At 46.1% G+C, this 23690-nt stretch overlaps 1 protein-coding gene across 1 annotated transcript in view; it reads right to left on the bottom strand.

The window, feature by feature from the left end:
• LOC138468366 (extracellular calcium-sensing receptor-like) overlaps positions 1 to 23690 on the bottom strand; it is a 78087-nt gene that overhangs the window by 23087 nt on the left and 31310 nt on the right. The gene's annotated exons all lie outside the window — the stretch shown is intronic.

The raw sequence follows: 23690 nt of genomic DNA, 5'->3' as shown, positions 1-23690 counted from the left end.
GATAGGTACGACTTCCAGCCCAGCTTCAGGCTTCAGGTTCCAGCCGTCCGCAGGAGAGAAAAACTTGGCGCGTATTCACTCAACACACCAAGGGAACGCAAGGTTAGAGGAAAGTACCTCTAAACATGCCCGTGCGTGCAAGACGAAGAATCAAGCCGCACCTCAGAGCCGTATAGCATATAGCGTCACAGAGGCCGCTTCCAATCCGTTGTTCGTGCAAGTTTTAGAAACTCTTTAAAGCATGCAGTGATGTTACCACTGCTTAAGAAAGCCAATCTGGATCCCCGGATCCCGGACAATTATAAGCCTATCTCCCTGCTTCCTGCTAACATGAAGCTGATGGAGGCGGTGATCACGCCTCAAATCTCGAGCTTCTTAGAAGCTTATGACTGCCTTCACTCGTTTGAGTCAGGCTTCTACCCCCCAAAATGGGGACTAAATCAGTCATGATATTGCTGCTTGATGATCTTGCACTGTTGCCGGACTGCAGAGTGTTAGGCAGAATTATTTGCAGTACCCTTTGCGAACACCACACACAATTAAGACTACAAGTGACAGTACAAATTCACCTTTGGTACAAGCCTGTACTACACAGTAAAGTGGTAGCGATGGTTGAGCAGCCAGACTTAACTCAAGAGCAAGTGAGCAGTATCAATAGTTACACAAAGGACAGCAATTACTATGATTCAAACAAACACTAACTCAAGGTTTCTGAGTAAAAGAATACACATTTATTTACACATCAGTTGGATAACATCTCACTAAAGTAAAGCAGTTGAAAAATCACACTCTGAATACACCACACCACACCACTCCCAATATATTCAAGTTAAACTCAAAATGGCACTCCAGTAATTTAAAAAGGGAGGGAAAGACAAAGTTAGGTAAATATTGAGCAGCACCAACAGGTAAGTGAGCAGGGCAATCTAGAAAGAGGAACTACAGTGATGGAATCAAATCAAAAAGGCTTAGGGCTAAAGTCAATAGGACAAAAATCTTTTGCTCAAGATCACAGAGTTCACGGTAGTTCACGGTTAAGTCTTTTCCAAGAGTTCTGGACGAAGTTGGCAGAAAAGTTAGTTTAAAGAGTAGAGAAGGACAAGCCCTTGGATTGGCAAAAGGTTTCACACACCTTAACCGCGGCTGGACGAAACGAACAACCGGATTTGCACAGTATCTTTAAATGGAGAAGAAGCTGTAGCTGAGGCAGATTTTCCTGGCAATTCCTACAGGCTCACGTTCATGAAGCGACTATCAGTCTGTCATGAAGTAAGAAGACTGGAGGGTCCTGCACTGCCCAGGGAAGAAACCATCAGCAGAGAAAAGCAATGAATAAAAGATGTGCTCCTTAAAACCCAAGCAGGGTCCGACCTTCCTGGCTATCCGGTTCACTGTAGCTCTGTCCAGCAAATTTGACCAGAGGAGGGAGTTCTGGCATGCAGTTTGGGTTAACTGGTTGGTCCCACCAGCACAGGGGAAGAAGATTCCTGGTAGATCTTCTCTGTCATTGGAGCTTGAAGATTTGGATCTACAGCAGGGCTTCACCAGGCGGTGCAGTCTTTGTAGGGGTCCTCTTCTGTCTTTCGTTCCAGTGGCGACTCTGCCTTTGCAATCCCAGAGACCTGCTTTTTATGCAGTTTTCCCCCATTCACACAGGCTGGCTGTCAATCACACAGCAGAGTGGCTGTCCCGCTGGGACAGTCACCTAGCCAATCAAACAGGAGTGCGACTTGGGTTACCAAGGGAACCCATGGCAGGCGTCCTAAAACCTCTCCCTCACATCCTGCCTACCCAGACTTTCAGATGCTTAAGGGGGGCTTCTGTGGAGAAGACTGCGAACAGACAGTGAACAAAGGAACCAAACCTGGTTTGGCACGCAGAGTAAAACACAAGAAAGACATTTTCAAAAAGAAATGGTGAATAAACCCAGCCGGAACCGTATAAATACCTATATGGTCTAGCGGGTTTAAGTTCGAGGCTACCAAGAGGTATTTAAGATAACCGCGTAGGAAAAATAGGGTAGTTACCACTGCCACCAGCTAAGTCTTGATGAAAAGGGAGTGAAACAATGCTCCAAGAGAAACAGACAAAAAGGGATAAGTATTAACCCTTTCCAGTACTCTATGTTAGATAGGGTGTACTGGGTCTGTGGATTTTAAAAGACTAATACAGTTAATGCAACTTTACATGTTCTGGGAGACAGGAGTAAGTCCCAGAAAATGGAGTCTGAGTTTGGGAAGTCTAAAAGACAACCCTGTGTCACTGCACTGAAGGTGCAGTGTAACACACAATAAAAAGATGATTCCCATGGAGTAGGTTAGGCTCCACAATCTATGAACATGTTAAACACAGACAGCAAAACACATGTAAGAGTGGTAGAAAAGGCTCACACTCTTACCAGGTGAAAAAAATAAATCCTAGAAATCCAGCAAAGCTGCTGAGGGACTCGGTAGGTAAGGGAAATTAGCCATTCTTGAGAATTCTCCCTAGCACAGAGAGACTGGAGTCCTTATTCTCCTTGATCTCTCTGCGGCCTTTGATTCAGTGGATCACCATATTCTGCTGGGTAGGCTGGAGCGGCGGGTGTTACTGGACCTATCTTGGCTTGTTTTAAGTACTTCCTGTAGGGTCGTTCTCAGACTGTCTCCTTCCAGGAATGCTTCTCTTCCCTTGTTCAGCTGCTCTGTGGGGTCCCCCTGCAGTTGGCCTTATATAGATTCTATTATTGAATCTATATGTGTGGATGCTGGCCAACCTTATCTCTGACTGTGGTGTGCTCTTTTATTCCTACGGAGATGTCAACCAGCTGATATTTCGGCTGGACTCTTCTGTGAGCGCGCCTCCCAGTCAGTTGCGCAATTGCCCAGAGAGAGTGGGTTCTTGGATGGCAGCTAACTGGCTCCAGTTAAATGACAGTAAGACCGAGGTGCTGGGTCCAAAGGGCAGTGACCATTTTTGGAATGCACAATATTGGCCAGAATCCCATGGACCCTGCCCGGTACCGTGTGCTTCTGTTAAAAGTTTAAGGGTGAAACTTTTACATGATGGGTCTCGTGAAGCCCAAATTTCCATAATGTGTGGGGCTGGCTTTGGAAAATTGAAATCCATGCGTAAAATCCTCCCTTTGCTTCCTCTGGAAAATTGCACCATACTGGTAACCACCTCACTAATGGGTTCTGTGGATTACTGTAACAGTATCTACTTAGGGAAACCAAAGTATCAAATTCAGAGGCTTCAAGTTCTTAAAAATGCAGCAGCCCGACTCGCTCTCCAAGTGCCTGTGTCTGACCTCCTCTACTGCTCTACTTCTCCAGCTCCACTGGTTGCCGGTGGGAGTGAGGATTCAGTTTAAGATCTTGTGTATTGTGCATCGCGCTCCGCATAATGTGGGGCCTCATTATTTGAGGAAAAAGTTGATGAGGTATTGCCCCACTAGAAACCTCTGGTCAGAAACTCAAGTCCTACTGAAAATTCCTAAATTTCATTGCAAGTGCTTGGGTGGTCGATCCTTCTCAGTACTGGCTTCCACCCTATGGAATGCTCCGCCATTCCATTTGAGAGTCCAGACTGAATAGCTCCCGTTTAGGAAACTCTTAAAGACCCATTTATTTCATTCTCTTACTGCTCATTAGGCTGTGTTTTCTTGTTTTGTTAAACTGCTCACCCACCTAGCGCCTTGATGCCTTTGGGCCATAGTCTGCGCTCTATAAATCGTAAATAAATATGTTTATTCCCGTGGAAGGAGTACATGGCACCCCATTATCATCTGTTTTAATAAATGAAGAGACAGACCTTTTGGTGATGTCCTTAATGTCCCATCAAGAGGAAATAGTGTTCGATTTGATAAAAGCAGCACATTACCCAGTCAAATGAGGTCTTCGATGGTTAAGATGCCACAATCCGTATATTAATTTTCCTAGGTTCTGAACATGGAAAAACGTTGTTACAGGGATGTTATGGTTACAGGTAAAACCGAAATTCGACAGTTATGGTAAGATAAGCAACCATAACTCCTGTCACCAGTGTGCACTGCAAGGACTAACACCCATGACATCAAAGCTGGCATCACAAATCTCATTCCTGATATCACTCAAGATGTCACAAGTGCATTTACTTTTCATAGGAAGCCTCCTCAAGGGATTGTTATTGTAATGGTGGCAGAAAACTATGAAGGAATATTGGAAGAACTATCATGAGAGAAGTATGTCATGGAGCAATGCATTGCTATACACACCATAGTATTACAAACTTTTTCAGTGTATATGAAGGAACTCACGTGCAAACATAGCCATTTTCTGCACCACGTGGGCGTGGTAAATGTCTCATTACTTTGATTTATCTGCTGGTTGCCTTTCCATGACCCGTTAAACAGATACATTGTGTGTGCACTCCGCAGTGTGACTGAAAGTATCAAGAGGTCGCCTGCCGGTCGTGCAGTTGAAGAAAATATGTAACTGCAGGTGGGACAGTTTGTACTAAGTCTCTAAAGTGGTAAAGCTTGTGCACCTTCTTCATGCACACACTAGTGCATGAAAAATCAAATAAAAAAACAGCAGACTACGCAGAGCGCAAACAACCTTAGTGATGGTTAGAAAAGCGCGTTAGCTGCATGGGTTGCACACAATCAATGGTTTCCTACTGCACATAATGAAGCTGTGTTTCCTGTTGTTGTAAACATTCTTGTATTCCACAATGTATGCATATGCGTGAATGCTACCCCTAACACTAATGGCGTAGCATAAAGTGGTTATACTGTATGTGACGACAACTGAAATGAAAGCACAGGGGACCAGTGGGCAGGCTACCGCCCTTCCCACAATTGCATATCCTACTTTCATGTACAGCATTGCCCACAGCTGCTATGGGCAACAAGAGGGGCACTACTGTAGGGCAGCAGAGCTCTAAAACAACCATAGCAAACGATGTGCCACACTACAGACCCTTACCCGCCAAAGGGCATTGTATTGTGCATGTACTGGAACGTGCTACTGTACAGAGGGAAGGTACTTCGAAGTGCGTGGGAACGGTCCTTACGGGAGCATTACAATGACTGGCGCCTATGTACGTGAGGGCCACCCAATAATTCTGTCTCCTGGCACATCCCCTATAGTATCCAGGTAGGTGCTGCCCCTTCTGTATTTGACCTTTGCTGTTGTTCCTTCTGTGGCGTGTGTGAGAACAGCATGATAAATGAAAATGAACTGGGAAAGGAACGAAAGATAAATAAAGAAAGCACCTTGCACAGATCAACAACGGAATTGCCAATGCACACATGCATGGCTAGACGTGTGGCAGTGTGGGAAACACTGTCGTGGAATCAGTTAGAAAGGGGGTCACTGTACAAATAGGTTTGTTTACGTGTTGCAGAGCGTTTTCAAGAGAGTCACAGCGCGACACAAACTACAAATAAGTATGAATACTTTCAAGAAGGGCACCAAACCAATGCAGAGGCGGTGTACACAAATCAGGATGGCTGGCACACTAAGATGAACGTTATAGCTGATGAAAAGTATTCGTGCTGTGAAACGTCATATTCCCAGGGGCAAAGTATGTCATAGGCACATGTCAAAGAAAGGCAGAAATACACTTCTTTGCAATGTACTGCGTTGTCTGCATTCACGGACCAAATAGAAAATGACGCTCCCACATCAGTAACTGCATAATGTGGTAAAAACGTATGCAAAAGATCAGAAACAAACGTATGAACTGGGCAAGTGCCTCCTTCATCACAAACAGCTCTGAAAGTTGTGTAACACGCTGTGCAATTTTCCCTGCACAATCAAAAACAATAATATCGGCATGATTGCTTGCTACAAAAATGTCACATAGAGAAACCAAAATCAGGCACTTCATTGTAGCTACTTCATAGCACTACACATTCACATCATAGATTGCAAAATGAGTAGCCACTGCACAGTGGTTTCCATTCACTTTTAGTCAATGTATGTCGGAATCGCCTAAAACCCACACACTGTTCCTTGTGAAACACACAGCCATAGCCGCACCCTCTGCATTTCTGTCCACAAATACATTGTGTAGCACAGTCTGTCCGTACACACCATATCCACAAACTTTGTTGCCCAATCCCGTAGTGTTTAAAGGCCCATTTCTATAAGCGTCATCTGCAAAAGGGGCGTATGTAACACGTGCCACCCTGAAACTATCGTGATATTCGCTAACTCTTCGTGCTGGGCGCACGCGGGAGTGAAGAGTACCTTTGGGGTCTTTGTTTGTGTTTTTTTTTCTAAAGGTGCTTCCCTAGAAACACTGTTTTTGCTGTTTTTATGCGTAAATGTGTGTTTTCAACGTTAGCTCACATTCTTACAGTAGGCTCTTCAGTGCAGTGTGTAGATTGCGAAACAACACTTCATTGCCACTGTATTACAAAGACATGCCATTTGTCGTGAAAAGGTGTATATATCGCGAACCACTGTTCTCATTCTCACAGTAGAACATCCCAGCAGCACTTAAGAAGTCACACTTGCTTCTGTTGATGAGACCCCTTCCGACCTCTGCCTGGTGACAGGAATCATTGGAATACTTCCACACCATTCTCGGGGGTATACATGGGAAAAGCACCTTGGCAGTAGGAAAAAAGTGCTGCACTGCTTTCATCATAATCTTCAGTTGATGGAACACATGAGAACAAGGCAAGTAACCCATAAAGAAGGCTCCAAAGTGCACAATCACTACATGTACAGTTGACGAAGAGGCCATGCGTGGACATTCTAGAAGCAATCTGCTGAAACAGCACGATTCAACACTACTCCACAAAGCGTCCACTCCCTCCAAACCGAAATTGGCAGACATGTCTTCTTGGATGGCATACACGCACAGAACCTCCACAAAGCCATCACCCACGACGAAAACTGTATGTCTTGCCATGTTTGTCAGCCGCAATACACAAAGTAATGGGGAAAGTGAATGCCTCCCTTTCCTGTGATGCACACCCAAAGCATTTGATTGGCAAAAAGCCCCAGTCCCATTTCTATTGGCCAGCATGCTCACAAATGCAGAATGTGGCACGTGCCTTTCTCCAAGTACCGCCAGGGCTGTGCCCCAGTAAAGCAGGAGGAGTCCTTCTTCCTATTGGCGCGCTTTCTTCTGATGCAGACACTGAGCAGCAATTGATAGGACAATCTCTACAGTCCCATTTCCATAGGCCAGCATGGTGAGGAGCGTCGAATGTGGCATGTGCGGTTCCCCAAGTATGTCGATGGCTGGTCGCCAGTGCAGCAGGAGTCCCTCGTCCTATTGCTGCACATCCTAAGCAACTCATTGGACAATCCCCACAGTTCCATTTTCATGGCCGCCACCCGCAAAATCCCTGCATGTGACTTTCGTGATGCATGCGGTCGTGGTGGAATAACTTGCAACCGGGGCTGGGGGAGTTCGTAGTAAGGGGCGACTCTTAAAAGAGTCTGTTTTTATTTTTTTGTGTAGATCCTTCTACAAAAACACCTTTTTGTCTGTTTTTAGTAGCTTTTGTGTTTTCTTCTGCGCACATTAGTTCAGTAAGCTCTTCACCGCATCCTGTAGACGAGCAAACAAAACTACATTGCCAATGGATGACAACAAAATGCAATTTTCTTGCAAAAACTCTGCATTTCCACAAGTAATAAGGTCATTGTTGCAGAAGAGTATTCCAAGAGCGGACAAAAAAGAATACATGCTTCTGTTGATGAGACACCTTCCTTCGTCTGGCTCGGAACAACATCTATGAGCAGTAGGCCATACTCTTCACGGTATTATAGATGAGAAAAGCACCTTGGCGGTGGGAAAAAGTGTCCTCACAACATCCAGCAACCTCCTCAGTCTACGGAAACAAATGTAAGCAAGGCAGGTAACCCATATACATCCTGCCGTAATAAATTACGATAACATCTACTACTGGAAACATGGTGAGGTCTTTGCAAAGTTCATGCATATCGATGAAATGGCACTCATACACAGCGTTCCACAATGCGTCCACTCCTTATAAACCAAAATTGCCGTCAAAGTTTCTTTGCAGGGCATAGTTGTGCAGATCTATTACAAAGGGATCACCTACAGTCAACACAATACGTTTCTCCATGTCAGCTACCCTCAGTATGCAGAGTATAGTGTGCAACCGTTTCATTTCCCCTTCCTGTTAACCACACCCACACTACCTGATTGGCTAATCGCCACACTGCCATGGCAATTGGGCAAGGTGGTGTAAAGTGCAGATTTTGGCATGTGCGCCTCCCAAAGTAGGGCGTGGGCCGCACCCCTGTAAAACTGGAACAGTCCTTCTTCCATTTGCACTATCTTCTCTGCAGCTCTACTTCATTAGGTTACTGGTAAATAGGCACACACACATCCACCAATCGCATAAAAACCGTCATAACCGTACACTGTCACTGCTTTACAACACTTCAAATGTACAGTTACACATTTACAGCACAAAATGTCGTGCCATTCCAAAGCACGCCCACTACAAAGTTCAATGAAAGTATGCACAATTTCTCCATCCGCATACATCACCATAGCCACCCAGGATGTGGTACGTGCCATCCTGAAAGTACTGCGTAATCCACTACCTTTTCATGATAGTGAAGGTAGGGGTGGAGGGTCGGTGGTAAACAATATGAAACTGGGCAGGGGATTCAGTCTTCCAGCATATATGTATACAGGGTTTTTTTTATGTGTGTGCGAGCAATTTTGTTCTGTTTGCCTGTCCTCACATTTATACAAGATTCTGGTCAATGCTACTTGCACAGTGTGAAAGAAAACGGCATTGCCAATGGCGCTAAAAATAAATGCCATTTCTACGGAACCAATGCATATTTTGCGACCTCATGATCTCATAGTAGGTGGAGAACATGCCAGCAGTCTGCATAAACTGACGCATAATTCTGTTTATAACACACCTTTCCGAATGCTGGCTGGGGAAAAATTACACCGTCATGGACCCACACTGCTCTTGGTGTTATGCATGAGAAAACCACCTTGGTAGTAGGAAAAATACACATCACTGGGGTCAGCAACCTCATCAGTAGACGGATTACTCATCAGTAGACGGATTACTCATCCACACGACATGTAACCCAAATGTACACTTCCATAGTGCACCACAACACAGTCCTCATTCATGATGGACGCCACATATCTGCAAAGGCGAACCTTCCCGCCAAAACTGCAGTCACCCTGACAGGCCCAGAAAGCGTCCACTCCTTCGAACCCGAAATTACCAGCAATGCCTCTTTGCACGCAACACCTCTGCAGATGGAGCACATAGGTATCACCGACGATAAGCACTGTATGTCTCTCCATGTCGACCACCCTCACGACACAGTATTGTGACGAAATGGTACCGCCCCTTCCTATGAACCACACCCTAAACTCCTAATTGCCTATTTCCACAATTCCATTTCCATTTCCACCCTGCTCATAATGGGAGGATGTGCACGTGTGCTTTCCCATCTACAGTGAGGGACACGGCCCTGTAAACCTCTGACAGTACTTCTTCCCTTTGCACGGTCACTTTTTGCAGCACTCCCCCAATTGGGTGCTGTTACATTTCAAAACACGCATGCACCAATCACATACAAAACCTCTGCATTGCACACTGTCATTTCTATACACCACTCCTTATTTACCGTTAAACACTCTGAGTACACGTTCTGTTTGATTGCAAAGACCCTCCACCAGAAATTTCGGCTAAAGAAGGCACTATTGCAGCATCCGCAAACATCCTAACACGCCCCCAGCACAACTTTAGCTATGCACACAACATTGCAACCCTTTCCACCCCCACCACACCACTACACATGCAAGCAAGCGACCATGTGGGCACCTAACATTATGCACAAATGTTACATACGTAGCGGCAGTTCTACCCATCTCCCCCAAACCATAAAACACCCATTCACGAAAATGTGTCACACTTAGAAGAAGCCACAAACATATTGCAGCCTGCACCACCCCTACACACTACCATTCACACACTATTGTGTCACTGCCAACCTATGCACACCACCTTCACAACATTGGGCCTACTTCAATAAATCTGCACACAGCAGAGTAACCAACCACATATAAGCTGCCCTTCAACCATACCCACTTCCATACTCACATTATGTACGCACTGCACCCTGTGGCCACACTACCCAAATTCTAACTGCACCATCTCCTGCCGCGCACCAAATACTGTAGCATATTCCAACTATCACCACAACCATAGAATGCACAATACATGCTTTGCAACTCACTCGTGCTGCTGTAGCACGTCAACAATGTGCTCCACACGCATTCTCCAAAGACCACCACCCTGTGCCTCATACACTACCAAACCTGCTTTGCTCCAGTGGGTTTGCTCCTTGCATACATTCCCCCCACCGTAATTCAACAATACATGTCAGCATATCACCAACTACCACTATGCACCACTGGCACCAGCACTCCTAACCAACCTGGACACAGCAATGGACATTCACATCATTATATACAACTGTTACCATAATGTATAAACATTACACTGTCTCCGGCACCCCTACGCCCTTTCATTCACATACTATTGTCTTACCCACTCCCACTCAGATAGAATTGTTTCACTGGCAATGTAAACACAACATGTTTACAACATTGCCTATACTGCAAGCATTGTTCACACAGCATACTATCCAAGCACATATAAACTGCCCTTCACCCATACCCTGTACCAAACTGACAGTATAGAAGCATTGCACCCAGTGCCACACAGCGTGACTTTTCACTGCAGCATCTCCAACCACAGGGCACCTCCATGGAGCTATGCAGTAACAATTTGCAACAGTTACCATAATGTACAAACAAGACTCTCTCTCCTGCATCCCTGTGCACTTTCAATCACATACTATGGGCGTACCCACTACCATTCACAAAGTATTGTGCCACTGCCAACCTACCCACAATCTGTTTGCAACATTGGCCTATAATGGCTTAAATGTGCTCCACACCCATTCCTTACATGTAACCACCCTCTAACTCATGCACATTGAAAAGATGCATTACTGCTGAGCGTGTCCTCAAGGCCTAGGCTCTTGAATGCATGGCCTACGGCCTACGGCCTTCGGCCATGCATCCAATAGTCTAGAAAAAGGGGGAGATTCCCAAAACAAGCTACCTAATGGTGTCACACTGCTAGGCTGATTAATATGAACTGAAATGGGGCAAAAGTGAATCACAGTCTTGTGTCAAACAAATATCACAAGATATGCACCAAGCTAGTATTGCAATAGAACAATTATTTGGTTTTATTTTTCTAATACATGTTAAAAAATTGGAGCTTAATAGGTCCAAAATGTTAAAAAACATAGAACAAAACAAAGAGAAATCACAATCCTATAAGGCAAAAGTCATGTGCAAACAATCACATAGATCTGTTGGCTTAATTCAAGTTATACATCAAACCTATTGTATTTTCAAAGGTGATGTTAGTACTGACAAGAGTGACTTCATCATATAGACATAGAATGGTAATACTTCTGTATAAACCCCAGTCGGGACAGTATGTAAACATAAACCCGTGTGGGGGGTGTGTCGACAGGATGATTCTGTTTCCAGCCTTAAAAGAATACAGTCTTCAGGGATATAACAGGTGACTGATGTCCATTAGATGAATATAGGACCAGATAAGGCTTTCGTCAGGACACAGAGAAACGACAGCTGAGGCCCAGGTGTCGTATTCTTCTTAGTGAGTATAGGATGTCTAGGGATGTATCTGGTTGAACTTCATCGGAATGTTCTTTTTAAATCACATAATCTGTGTCAATATTTCGTAGGCGTCTCGAGGACCGAAGGTGCCGATGGTAGCCATTCCTGGCTTGGATAGAGAGGTTCAGAATAAGCGTTCCCGTGATGCTGCTATTATGCGTACCAAATGTAACGCGTGCTGTCCTGCCGTTTTGTGGGTTCAAGCCCTCTGTCCTTCTACTGCGGTGGCATCGCCAATAGCGAGTTCGTCCAATAGGTCATATGCGTGCCAAATCTAACGCGTGCAGTAATGCCGTTTTGTGGGTTAGAGCCCTCGGTTCTTCTACTGCGGCGACATCACCATTACCGAGTTCGTCCAATAGTCTAGGCCTTGAAAACACTCACGGCAACATAATGCCACCATGCATGTCTCCATATCAGCAACTGCAACAATCCACATAGACACCATTGCCACCAACACTCCTACCCAACCTGTACACCGCTATGGCGCTACGCAGCAACAAATGGCAACAGTTAACATAATGGCCATGTGGGCAGCAACCAGATTGCACTAACGTGCCACACGTAGGTAGCAGCACTTCACCCAACTCCCCCGCACCATAAAACACGCAATCACGAACACAGGTCACACTTACCAGAATGCACAAACATACCACATCCTCCACCACCTCTACGCACAGCCATTCACAAAGTATTGTGTCATTAACCACAACATTTTCACAACATTCAGCCTACTTCAACAATTCTGCACACAGCATAGGCCTTGAACACACCTACAGCAATGTAATGCAACCATGCAATTCACCATTTCACCAACTAAGACCATCGACATACACACCACTGCCACCTGCAGTCCTACCCAACCTGCGCAACACCATGCAGCTATGCAGCAACAAATTGCAACAGTTAACACAATGTGGAAAGAAAACCCTCTCTCCTGCACCCCTATACACTTTCATTCACATACTATAGGCGTACCCACTCCCATTCACAAAGTACTGTGTCACTGCCAACCTACCCACATTCAGATTGCAGCACTAACGCTACTGCATCCAATCTGCACACACTGCACTATGCAAGCACCACCCTGTACCGGATGCAGATTCAAACATGCCTTCCTGCGGTGTGTATGTTGCAGCCCTACGCTCCTCAGTGCATGCCCTACAGCCTACTGGCTATGGGCTTCGGCCATGCACCCAATAGTGTAATCCTTCCACAGTCCCACCGCACCTTCATTCACCCATGCATGCCCAACTACTGCATTCCATCCACAGCGCACCACCACCCACGCTCCCACCCAACCTATGTTATGTCTAATTCACTCCCCATCTACAAATGACTTGTCACCACTCACCACGAAAAGAGTTCGCTGCAAACAGGTTGCGGCAGAAGCTAAGGGACTGTTACGACAGCTGCCTCCAATCACCACAGAAAATACTAGCCTACATATGTCACATATAAACCACTTATCACTCCCCCAGCCATTTCCTCCCTTATTGGCACCAACACAATGCGTACGGTACATTTTCCAGACCAACCGCTGCACTGTCCTCTGATACACCATGGCGGCTTTCCCCAAAAATGTTCACGCACAGCACGCTTCCCTCCAGCCAACCACAGGCCGCGTCCAAACTTCTCCGACACCACACCATACCGCGATCCAATGACACTTCTGTCTGCGGAGCGAACATGGAAATGGGTCAGCGGAGCGGACCCAATTATCACAATTTTTTTGGGACGTAAATTTCAGTGTTTTGCAAAGAATTTACTTGTCTGATTTCCACCGAACACACAAAAGCATGCTTTCTGGCCCAATCCCCCACTCTTAACGCAAATTTTGTAAAAAAATCCGTCCAGCCGTTCGACCTGTAGCCGTGCACAAAGTTTTTCCCCATTCAGTCTATGGGAAAAAAATTACATTTGGGACCCCCTCCTATAACTTTTCCCCTCCAAAAACAAAACCTTGCCCAAATTGGGGAAAAAATTCAGAGCTGCCCATATACTTTTTTTACAAAGTTCGGTCAGGATTCAGCCAGGGCGAGCAAAGTTATAAGCCGACAAAAAAGTGCTCTTCCTTTGAGTTTAGCAACTTAACCATAACTACAAGGCCGCTACTGCGTGCCGTGTAATATATATATATATATATATATTTTTTTTTAGATTGGAAGAAATGGGCAGGGGCGGCTCACATGGTCGGGCTGAAGCATGAAACTGTCTCAGGCACCAATGAAAAAGTGGCCTGCATTTGTAAATGGATATTCATTCCTTTAGTTACAAACTGGCCCACATTGGCCAAAAAGGTGAGCCATTTTGACTGGCCGACACTAGCATTTTGCTTTTTTGGGACAGGCATTGTCCTATTGCCCTATAGGCCAGTCCGAGCCTGGCGGCTCATCCATAATGGCGAGGGGGTGCCCACCCAGTGGCCCCTTCACCCATTATGGAGGAGCTAAGAAGACAGCCCAGTGAAACAATGAGTACTCCCTCAGCTTTTTTTTACAGCTGAGGAAGTGCTCCTGGGCTTGCTGAACTGTCAAAGGGAAACACTAGTTCAGTTCAGTTCCCCAGCCGCACATGCTCACTGGGCCATGCAAGGCTGGGGCGTTTTGCTTCGCCAGAATTGCATAGCTCATTGGAAATGCAGGCTGGGCCACTGCATGTCTGTATGTGTGAGGGGCAGCTCCTGCGCCTCCTCGCACACACGGACAGAGCTGCCTGGAGCAGGGCATTTAAGCAACCACATGTGTATGGATGCGTGTATGCTTGTGTTATGAGTGAGTGTATGGTAATGGATGCTCGTGTGAATGATAGAGTGATTGCTGTATGACCATGTTGATTGTGTTAGGCCCAGTGGGGCCCAGGAGACAGGGGTGCTATCTTTTTACAGGACATCTATCATAGATGTCCAGTAAAAAATGTCATGCCTGCCCCTTGGATCCTCCAGCACCAATTGCAAACTGTTTAGCTATTTACCCTTTTTTTTTAAAGTATGCTCTACAATGCAACATTTTAACCCATTACTTAAAAATAAATTAACGGGGGAAAACCCCCCAAATCCTCCTTGATTGGTTCGGGCTCTCTCACTGCGCTTAGTTGCTATGGCATTTTTGGGGGAAATAGGTATGCCGCTCCACTTAAAAAATTCACCAGCCGCCACTGGCCCTCGGACTGTATTGGGAACGGGATGGGGGAGCCCAGGGACTGTGCTGGGAGCAGAATGGGCGGGAACCATGGGATAGTGGTGGGAGCAGGGTGGGGAGAACAAAGGGTGTGTGATGGGGTGGGGAGAACCCAGGGACTGGGTAGGAGTGGGATGAGGGAGCCCAGTGACTGTGATGGGAGCAGGTGGGGGAGCCCAGGGACTATACTGGGAGTAGGGTGCAGTGACGGTGTGCAATACATACCGTCCATTTGGCATTTTTGGCGGGCCCAGCCTGTCCAAATTTTGCTCAGGGGGGCCCAGGACAAAAATGTTTGAAGACCACTGGACTAACCTAAGGGGAGAAGTCGTTCCGGAGGAGCTTCGCTGTCCAGGTGAAAAAGGAGATCAGCAGCACGGCTTCACCGGCAATTCAAAGGTCCCAGTGTATGCAGCAAACTTTGTTCACGGTTTCTTCGTTGGGTGTTTCTCCCAGTAGTCGGCTCTGTCTGTAGCCTAAAAACCCTCACCTTTTAAGCAGGTTTCGTCCATGCATGCACAGCCTAAGCTGTCAATCACACAGCAGGACAGCCAATCAGCCAATCAGGACTAGTTGCATTCAGGCCTTCCTATAGACAAGGGACAGCGGAGTTTCGGGACCCTCCCTCACATCCTGTCCTTCTAGACACACTGGAGCCAGGGGCAGGCTTCAGGGCGGAAACCTGTAAAAGGCAAGACAAACAAAGGACTCAAAACTGTCTCAACACACAGAGTAAAACCCAGGACAGACCTCACAAACCGAAAATGGCAAAAGAAGAAGACAGGGGCCATATTGACAAGATGGTCACCCATGGGTGCTGTACTGCATCTAAGGGTTCATGCTGTGGTAGAAAACCACAATGGTACGAAAAAGAAAACCACTGACACCAGCCACTTAAAGTAGTGAGGGTAACATAACATTGTTACATGAGAATATAGGATAAGGGGCTACTAGGTAACCCCCCAGCACTCCACATAAGATGGTGTGTGCTGGACCTACAAAGCTAAAAGGTAAGTAAAGTCAATTTCACTTTACTATTGTTGGGAACTGAAGTTCACACAAGAAAAGGTGTTTAAACATCATGAATAATCTAAAGGGATTTCTCTGTGATACTGCACTGAAGGTGCTGTGTGTCACCATACAAAACCCAGATGCCTATGGAGTTTGTCAGACTCCAAAAACCGTGAAAACACAAAATCCAAATCAGGTAAAAACACTTGAGAGAGTTAGAAAAATGTCTCACTCACTTCAGGGTTAAAGTTAGAAAGTTCTAAGTCCAGCAGAAGAGCTGGGAGTCTCGAAGGTGGGAGGATTTTAGCACTTAAATGAAAATTCTCCCTAACAGGAACCAGTCGAGGAGAGAGACCTGCCCCCCCCCCACTTTCTGACTGGAAAAGCGTTTTACAGTCAAAGTATTAGAGTTATAGGAGTGGAGGGCTCTAGCAGGGGAGTATTTAGGGAGGGAGAGTTGGAGATAGCATGATCTCAGGCCCCAGAAATCCTTGTGGATGATGCAGAGTGTCTTAATTTGATCCTTGCAGCCACCGGCAACGACTGGAAAGGTTCTAGGGCTGGAGAGATACGGTCGCTGGGCTTGAGGCCAAGGATAAGTCTTGCAGCTCTATTCTGAACTAGCTGGAGGAGGTCTAGGGACGAAAGACAGAGAATGAGAAAGATGCCATTGTAGTAGTCCAGCCTAGTGGGGTCCATAGCTCTCGAGACATTGCAGAGGTTGAGCTGGAAGTTGGCCTTCTTGGTAAGGTCCCTGATGTGAGGGGTGAAGGAGAGAGCTGAGTCAAAGATGACCCCATGGTTTTTGGTTTCACAGTATGGTGGGGATGGAGGGCCTAGAGATGGCGGCCAGAGGGTAGGAGGAAAGGAGGGTGCAGAGATAATTGGCTGCACACCATAGCTGAATGGCGGACATACAATCAGGGATGGGAGAGGAAAGCGATGTGTTATCAGCATAGCACTGGAAATGAGGAGAGAAGGCAGAGATCAGGTAAGCCAGAGCGGTGAGATAGATACTAGAGAGCCATGGCGATAGGATTGAGTAATGGGTGACACCATAGGTAGAAAGTGTGGTGGTGGAGGAGAAAGCGTCCAGTTGCAGCTGGCAAGGGTGATTAGTGAGAAAAGAGGTCTGCCAATTCAGTGGCTGGTCAGTGATGCGGAGGATATCACAGAGTCATTTTATGAGCATAGAATGGTTGACTATGTCGAAGGCAGAGGAATGGGCAAGGAGAATGATAACAGCAGGTGTTCAGAAGAGCAGTTTCTGTGCCTCCGGATGCCCTAAATACTGATTGATGGTTATGGAGGCAGCCAACAAGTCCAGTGTGGTGAGTCAGTTGGGGAAGGGCCAGCTTCTCCAAGAGTTTACCCAGGATGGGGGTAGTGAAATAGGGTGATAGTTAGCCGGACAGGGGGGGTCAGTGGACAGCTTTTTTTTTAAGAGAGTGTGCACAAGGGACTGCTTGAGGGATAGAGGGAAACAGCCAGGGGTGAAGGAGTGGTTGCATAAGTCAATGAGAGCCAGGGCAAGAGAGTAGATGTTGTCCTTTATGGTTCTAGAAGAGCAGGGGAGTACCTGTTTGCAAGAGACCTTCATAGAGCAGACAATTTTAGAGATCTCGTCTGGTGCTATAGGCAGGAGGGCAGAGAGTGGGGGGGGGTAGAAGGCAGAGAGCCAAGGGAGGCAGTGGAGCAGGCGCAGGATTAAAGATGGGGTGGAGGAGAGCGAGGACAGGATGCCCGAGGTTTCTGATGTTAAATGGGAGGACAAGGTGGGGAAGAGTGCTTGGGAAGGAAGGAGAGAGGTGGAGATGGCAACTGGATTGGGGAGTTCCTTGGATATTTTTAAAAGCTTGACCGTGTTATTAGGGGCTCCAGAGATGCAGGCTTGGATGTGGGCCCGCTTCTTGGAGCTTATAGAGAAACAATATTGCCTTTAGAGCAGATGGCAGGCCAGTTTGTCAGAGGGTAAACCCAAGGTCTGCCACTTCCGTTCAGCAAATCTGCACTTGCGTTTCAAATATGCTAGATCAAAGTTATACCAGCCGTTGTTCATGGAGGCAGGTTTTTGGCGGATCACCATGACAGGTGCAAGGATGTCAAGGGTGTTGGAAATGGAGAGGTGCAGGGACATAATCAGAGAGAGAGTCAGAGGTGGGGGTCAGAGGGGTGATGAACGTGAAAGCAAAAGCAGCGACTGCCACTGGCTTCATTGGTAGAATGATGGCAAAGGAAGCTGGCAGTGCTGAGGGGGTTTGGATAGAGGGCTAATGGGTCCCAGGCGGGAGGAGAGGAGAGAGTGATCAGACCAGGAGAGGAGGGTGGTGACCAGATCAGAGATAGAGATGTTGCCAGAAATTAGAGCATCCAGAGTGTGTCCAGCTGAGTGGGTCATGCCAGAATGAAGAATAGTGAGAGAGAGGAAGTTGCAGTGGACACAGAACTGAGGGGTGGATGAGTCAAGGGAGTCGAGGTGGATATTAAAGACACCAAGGAGGAGGAGTTTGGAAGAAGAGGTTGAGAGGTAGGAGGCAAGGTTGTACCATTCAGAGAGGAAGAGAGAGATAGGGCCATGGGGCCTGTAGATGGTGACAAGGGTTATAGAGAGAGTCAGCGAGACCGCAATCCTACAGACAAGGCGTTCAAAAGAGGAGAGGGTTGAGTATGTATGATGGAAGCAGGGACCCACTCAGGGGAGATCAGGGTCTCTCCAGGCCTGTTGGGTCTGAGTTTGGAGAGGCGTTTGTAGCCCCCAGGAAGGAGAATGTCAAAAGCAGTGACAGAGCTGCCATTGAACCACGTCTCGGTTAAAGTGAGGACGTCTAGATCAAAGTCTATGAGAAGGAGACAGATATCAGAAGAATGTTTGACAGCAAAGCAAGCATTCAGGGTAGCTAAGTGAAGCTGGTTACCACCTTTGAAGGTTTTACGAGGGAGGTACATGGGCGTGGTACTCCCGTCAGTGGTGGTGGAGAGGTGAGAGGAAGAAGGAAGAGTGGCTGGAGAAGGGATGCCATTTATGAGAGAGGTTAGGCGCTGAACGAGACAGAGAAAAGCCATGATAGTGCCATTGTGGTACACATTAATTATACACCTAGATGCCAGGAGTACTTCCCACCTGCTGCCACCATTATTGGGTGAGGAGGAGAAAAGAGAGAGAGTGGAGACCAGGTGGGGGGTCCATAGGTCAGGGGGTTGACAGAAAAGGGAATGTCAGTAATAGTCACTCTGGAAGTAGCATTGACGTGGGTGTCAGCAATAGGTAGGCCTGGGTTAGAGTCCAGGAGAGCTTTTTTCAACTTTTTTCTTCCAGACTTCGTGAGAGGGTTAGGACAGGCAAAAGAGTAGCAGTTGGAATAGATACGGGGGAAAAGAGTGCCATGAGAGTAACGCAGGAGAGAGAGAGAGAGCGAGAGAGACAACAAACAGGGGTGCACACAATGCACGGAAACGTATCATGTGGCCTAGCAGCTAGGCAGGCAAAGAGAAGGAAGTTTGCATTGAAAGACAGTCAATGCACAGTTTTTTTTAAAGCACACCTTTATTCGATTTTCCAATAAAGCACTAAAATGCAGCACAAAATGTGGAATGCTCAGATTTAGCAACACACCTAAATTCGAATTTCCAATAAAGCGCTGAAATGCAGCACAAAATGTGGAATGCTCAGATTTAGCAACACACCTAAATTCGAATTTCCAATAAAGCGCTGAAATGCTGCACAAAATAGGGAATGCTCAGATTTAGCAACACACCTAAATTCGAATTTCCAATAAAGCGCTGAAATGCAGCACAAAATAGGGAATGCTCAGATTTAGCAACACACCTAAATTCGTATTTCCAATAAAGCACTGAAATGCAGCAAACGATGGGGAATGCACAGATAAAAAAATAAATTTAAAAAAACAAGATGGTATAGGGCATTGACATTTTTGGCGTTTTAGAGAAGGGAGACATGGAGTTATATGTGGGAGCAGGGACGGATAAAGGCACAAGGTGCTAACTACCTCAGCGAGAGCAAAGCAGCCAAGGCTGGGGGGCCCAAAGGGAGGAATCAAGTCAAGTAGCTGGTCGCATACATTGAAATTAGCGAACATATTGCGTAACCAGCAAAAGTACCACAATGAGTACACCCCAAGCAGTGGGGAGGAAAATGCACTTGCAGTGCTCATGTCAGCAACTGCAGTAAAGTCTGATACACCAATGGTTGGCAGGTGGCTCAGCAGCTGCAAGTAGGTGTAGGAAGTGACTGGGGGTATCACGCAGAACAGGTACGTCGAGTAAGAGCAGTTCTAGCAGTATGATCAGGGGAGATAGTTGTACGTAGTGCTACAGAGCTACATTGAGTAGAGGTGCACGAGCTCAGTGGAGAGCACAGAGTGAGCTAGAGCAGATAATGGAGCCGGGAACTGACTCAGAGGTAAAGCGTGGATCAGTAAGCAGGAGACAGTAACCAAACTTCCCAGGATGCAAGGTGTGCTTGGGGCAGAAACCGGGGCAGTAGGGGCGCTGGCAGGAAGATCTGGTAGATCTCGGGACCGCCTTAGCTGCACTGCGGCATGGCCTGACAGAGGCAGCCAGGGAGTTGCAGTGGCCTAAGAAGGGGGCTGGCTCTCGCCTGAAGGAACCTACGATTAGCCAAGTTATGCTGGCCCAACCTGTAGGTGGCAACGGGAGGTGGGTCACTGAGCACTGACTGGTCACTGCATCATCAATCTCATAATGGCCTATAGCAACAGGGCCAACGGGCAGAATAAACGTCCGCAACAAAATGCTGCAAAGAGCGCTCAGCAGCACACCAAAGTGCATCTAACCCATGTGGGTTAAATACAAGAAATAAAGGAGGCATTATTATAGTACGGCGACCACACCACAAAGTCAAAAGTTGTATGAAAGGTTGTAGAATACCTAAAGGTGCATGAGCCAAGCTAATGGCTCAGGCAAGGTGGGAGGGGAGAGTCCTGCCTGTTCAAAGTATCTGCAGTATCCAGATGAATGTTTCTGTGATTTTCAAATGAATATGGTAAAAGCAGAAAAAATCTAAATTGGGGAGATGGCAGAGGGACTTGGCGAAAATGGTAAAGCAGTCCTATAATTCATCATTAGTTGGCTGTGCCTCTGAAAATCCAGTCTTGCTTGCCGTACCAACTTCTGGAGAAAAAAAGAAACCTTTGGGCCCAGAATTAACAGTGATAAAAGTACAGACAGAAAAGGGTAATACTGCAAAGAAGCTAAGGGTAAGGAAATCTGTGGGATCCCAAAGAAATATATAAGCGGCGTCCTCTCAGCTATGGGACAGCTAATGGATTTATTTATGGCTAAATATTTTTTGGTGGAACGGAATAGAATATGTGCGTGGGTTTGCCACCACAACAAACCTATAAGGCGGGCTTAAGGATGACAATAACTGATTATTGCCTGGTGGAATGTTTTTGTTTATTAAAGTAAAAGACATGAAAATATATGATTGGGTGCAGAGTGATCATAACCCATTGGTGATTGATTGGCGGACAGTCATGACATCTGGACACGAGGCTGGCCGCAGAGAGGATTTGAGTCAGGTACGCCTAATGAGAAGAATTGAGAGTTTAGACATGCTAACTATTTCTCAAGAGAGTGCCATCAGTACACTACGTGAGAAACTTCTAGGATACCAACATCAGTGTGCGGTGATCCAGCTCTTTGAACTATTACAGACTCGAATTTACCATACTGACCCTCATTTCTGACCGGATTTTGGAAAGTGCAGGGGGTCCTCTAGAGCTGGCGACCCTTGGTATGGTGGCGAGGGTAGACAGTTTAAATGGGTATTCCACCAAGTATCACAGCAGTCTTCAATACCCGCACTATGCCCTTATGCACTAAGGAACTAACCTCGAACATTTTTGTCTGTTACCCCTTACTGTTCTGTCAGAAAGATCCCACTGGGCGTCAGTAAATTGCTGCTTCTTGTATTTTAAAAGATTCTTACAGTAAGAATCTTTTAAAATACAAGAAGCAGCAATTTACTGACGCCCAGTGGGATCTTTCTGACAGAACAGAATCTTTTAAAATACAAGAAGCAGCAATTTACTGACGCCCAGTGGGATCTTTCTGACAGAACAGTAAGGGGAAACAGACAAAAATGTTCGAGGTTAGTTCCTTAGTTGCTAAGAGGTTTGCATAAACTAATGAGGGAGATGTAGGGCTTATTGCCTCAGAACGTTGGATCTCTCATCTTGAAGAATTATTTTTTGACCCAGACGCAGATGCATTATCTAGTTCATTAAGCCCCACTGATGACATTGAGGGTGGAAAAAAGTTGATATTCTCTCTGGCAGAAATAAGGGCAAAATTTCAAACGCTTAAAAAAAAGGTAAGGCAGTGGGCCCGCATGGACTTATCCCAGAAATAGATGGCAAACTGAGTGAATGGTGGACGCCTATTCTCCTCCAGGTTTTTAATTCAATTGCCTTTGTTAGTATACCCCCATCCACTACTAAAAAAGACTTGGAGTCCCAAAACGATATGACTGATCCCCAATCCGCCCAATCGCTTTGTTTGACGCTTCCAGTAAGATTTTTGCAAGCTGCTTACCGGCTCAATTAGAAGAATGGGTCTCTGAGAATTCTAACCTTCTGGAGACACAGGCTGGATTCTGTAAAAGCTTCTCCACTATCAATCAGTGTTTTAGTCTACATAGATAGTGGAGAAGTATACAAAAAGGATAAAGTACCAGCTGTTTACTGCCTTTCTAGATGTTTCCAAGGCAATTGACTCCATAAACCGAACATTATTGTGGGACAAGCTTAAAAGAAGTGGGGTCCCTACCCAGCTCCTTCACCTAATCAAGTTACTTCATTCAGACACTTCATCTGCGGTTAGGTGTGATAGGAATTATCAGCATTCACACACTCTCACTACCAATAGGGGGGTCAAGCAAGGATGACCCCTTGTCCCATTATTATTTTCTTTTTTCTCTGTGATTTCAACCCACATAATAACATATATGGTCTAAGAGTTGCCAAAATGAACTAACCCTGGTTGGATATAGCTTTGACACCGAAATACCTGCCTCTCTGATTGACGTGAAGAAACAGAACACTGCACTGATCTAAACTGGGGTCTACACGTGCCTCGAAATTAACTTGAACTTGCCTGTCTTCAGTAGGACTTGTTTATTTCATGAATACAAGAAGACACCTTTCTCCCCACGCCTAACAACACATCCATCCCCACCAATGCAAACCTCTAGAACATGTCACCAAGGAACCAAATATTTCCACCTCGCTCTTTGCTCACACATCTAAAGATAATTCACTAAGAGAAGTCTTGTGGAACAGAACAAGAAAAGCAAAAGTAGTTGCTGGAAGAAGGGAGACACGAAAATCAGTCTTCATGAGGTCCGCTCCAGTAGAGAAAGCCCTGAATAAGAAACTTTACCCAGCTTTAAAACCCATCTCACAGCTGGGAAGAAATAGATTGTCCCAGATCTACTCTAGGATTACAGATCCCAAAAAGGATAAACAAAGAACTGCAGTAGCCTTAGTAGAGCACAGAGCCCATCATGTGCCATCACCACTGAGTACCAGACACATGGGTGGATACATGAAGCAGGGGACGATAGTCTGACTTAAGGGAATGTCATAATGGGGATGAAGAGTGGAAAGGTGAGTGCAGTGTGCACATCTGTCACACCTGAACGTTGAAGAACTGTGACAAGGAAGAGGTACACAAAGGTAATGTTCCTTCAGAGTCCTGATACATTCCCCGGGTGGAAGCACATCATTGATATTTTAAATCATC

The sequence above is a fragment of the Ambystoma mexicanum genome, chromosome 1p, assembly GCF_040938575.1.
Source record: "Ambystoma mexicanum isolate Mex_15411 chromosome 1p, UKY_AmexF1_1, whole genome shotgun sequence".
NCBI classification, from domain to species: Eukaryota; Metazoa; Chordata; class Amphibia; order Caudata; family Ambystomatidae; genus Ambystoma; species Ambystoma mexicanum.
Note: the sequence above shows the minus strand (reverse complement) of the source record. Positions and strands in the feature narration are given on the sequence as shown.